This window comes from Alexandromys fortis, unplaced genomic scaffold, assembly GCF_014885135.2.
Source record: "Alexandromys fortis isolate MF-2015 unplaced genomic scaffold, M_Fortis_MF-2015_v1.1 scaffold_953, whole genome shotgun sequence".
In the NCBI taxonomy this organism is placed as follows: domain Eukaryota; kingdom Metazoa; phylum Chordata; class Mammalia; order Rodentia; family Cricetidae; genus Alexandromys; species Alexandromys fortis.
Window position 1 is genome coordinate 1 of NW_026068869.1, and position 2875 is coordinate 2875.

Sequence of the window (2875 nt, forward strand, 5' to 3'; positions counted from 1 at the left end):
TTTCTCTGTGGCTTTGGAGCCTGTCCTGGAACTAGCTCTGTAGACCAGGCTGGTCTCGAACTCACAGAGATCCGCCTGGCTCTGCCTCCCGAGTGCTGGGATTAAAGGCATGCGCCACCATCGCCCGGCTAGGCTTACATTTTGATTCAGAAGCATTTAGAAATGGAAGCTATGATTACATATAAAAAGTAAGTTTCATTTTTTTATATGCTGTATAAATGGTGGCGATAAATTCTGGCTGTATGATTTATCAACATCGCTTAGAAAATACGTATTTTTTTCTGAGAAAAATTTTATTGGCCTTTTGGATAAAATTTATTTGCCAGGAAGGATGATCCCATAATACTTCTGCTGGAACCAGCGCATGGCTTCCTCTTTGCTGATTCTGTGTTTGGCCTTGGGTCATATTTGATGCCCAGGTCAATGTGTTCTTGAATCCCAAAGCCAAAGTTCCCAGTATCTGAGAAGTTGTTTTTCCACAACTCATCCTCCCGCAGCTTCAGGCCTTTCTCCAGAATTTCTTCTGCCTTGGCTCCACTGACAGTGCAGTGAACAGCAATCTTTTCATTTCTCCTGTTGCCGAAGGACCTCACTGTGTAGCTTGCTTTGGAAAAGACAGATGTCTGACTTGTGAGCTGCTCCAACACCTTGGCTGCCTGGGTCAGTCTGTCCCCGCTCTCCCCAACACAGATATTGAGGCAGAGCTTGTGGATGCGAAGTTCCCGCATGGGGTTCTCCTTTTCACCTTGATCTTGCTGAATGGATGGCGGGCGGGCGAGCCCTGTATCTGCGGGTCGCACAGCCCTCCCTGTCTCAGTGCCATCAGCATCATGGGCTCTGACCTCCTCCACGCACCGGCAAGAGCGCCCTCATGGGCCCCGCCGGCCTCGGATGGAGGTGGATGAAAGGGAGGCAAAGCAAACTCTCGAAAATATATATTTTTTAAAAAATTTTATAACCAATACTGAAATATTTCCTTTCAAAAGTCCAGATGGTACAGATAGCAACCACATGTCTATTGTCTACCTCCCTTTCACCCCCTACCCAGAGCGAGTCTCTGTTGTGTTGGATGTGTGCCCATCATAGAAAAGCTGGGTAGGGATAGAGGTAGATAGAGCTCAGTGGTAGAACATTTGTTTGCATACAGAGCTGGAGGGGGGCGCTGTGTGACACAGACATCCCCATTGAGCTCCTGTTATAGGGAGAGGTAGTCTGTTTTTGATGCTTCTAGAGTTGTGAGTGGATTTGAAATGTTTCTCTCTCTCTCTCTCTCTCTCTCTCTCTCTCTCTCTCTCTCTCTCTCTCTCTCTCTCTCTTTCTCTCTGTTTTTTTCGAGACAGTTTCTCTGTAGCTTTGGGGCCTGTCCTGGAACCAGCTCTTGTAGACTAGGCTGGCCTCGAACTCACAAGAGAGCCGCCTGCCTCTGCCTCCCAAGTGCATCACCAGTGCCCAGCTGAAATGTTTCTCTTTATTTTTAATTCGGATTAAAGAAATTGTTAATATGTTTTTACGGATACCTGTGTAATGTTATTTGGACCAGATTGTTGATTATTTTTATTAGTTTGTTTTACCTTAAAAATTCACATTTTATCTTTTGGCTTTATGTTAATTATTTAGAACAAGAATAGCTTGAAAGTGTGGTCAGTTTTCATAGACTTGAAAAAAGTCCATTTCACATGTTAAAAATGTGTTATGCCTGCTTGCATGTCTGTGCTCTTATGTGTGTGCCTGGTGCCCGGAGAGCAGAAGAGGCCATTAGATCCCTGAAACTAGTTATAGACAGTTGTGAGCTGCCACCTGGGAGCTTGGAATGGAACCTGGGTCCTCTGGAAGAGCATCCAGTGCTCGTAGTCACTGCGCCATCTCTCCAGCTCCCTCATTTCAGATTTTTACCTCTTAAGACTGGAAAGTCAAAAGAAAAGGTGTGGTGCGGAAGATGGAACCCAGGGTCTTGAAGCATACTAGGCATGTACCCTACTACTACTGAACTATAATGCACCCTAATCATAGCAGCATTCTATTTCAAACGGATAAATGCTTTGAGAATGGAAGCTATTGGAGACAAGACGAATAATCAGAGAATTGGTATAACATTTTTGGGAAAAACATGGGTATGCCTCCTTTTGTAAGTATAAGAATATCTAATTTTAAATGACATTTACTTTTAAAATGTTCAGGTAATATTTATTTTCCACAGGGATTTAATATGCTTTTATATAACTTTGGAAAGAGCTGTGCATTTTAGTGTACAGGTTATCTGACAGTCAGTCAAGTGATAAAATAGCTAGAATGCAATAATTAAGGCAATAGAACCAGGTATGATGATAGTACATGCTCATAATCTTAGCACTCAGGATCTAGAGGCAGGAGGATGGAGCTTTCAAGGCCAGTTTGGGCCAAATAGGGAGATACTTGAAAATAAAAATGAAACATTATAGATTTGCTCATACAAGTTTTGCAATCAAATTGCTTCGATTAGGTTATAGTTGCCGCACAGTGGTGGCACATGCCTTTAATCCCAGCACTTGGGCAGCAGAGGCAGGCGGATCTCTGAGTTCGAGGCCAGCCTGGTCTACAAGAGCTAGTTCCAGGACAGGCTCCAAAGCTATAGAGAAAGCCTGTCTCGAAAAACCAAAAAAAAAAAAAAAAAAAAAAAACAAAACCAACACAGTGCTGCCAGGAGCAGGGTCTCACAGAGTAGATGTTTTAACTTTGTCTTGATAAAATTAAGTAATTTTGGTTTTGTTTTTCCCATGAAGATTGAAAAGAAACTAAACAGCAGCAATGATGGAAATGTGGTAACTAACTTTTTCTTGCTAGTACATGTTGGTGGGTTGGGTGCCTGTTTTATTGTTTGGTTTGGAAAAGGTGTGTT

At 43.0% G+C, this 2875-nt stretch overlaps 1 pseudogene; it reads right to left on the minus strand.

The window, feature by feature from the left end:
• Positions 1-250: 250 nt before the first annotated feature.
• On the minus strand, positions 251-815 carry LOC126496066 (60S ribosomal protein L11-like; annotated as a pseudogene).
• Between the last annotated feature and the right edge of the window lie 2060 nt (positions 816-2875).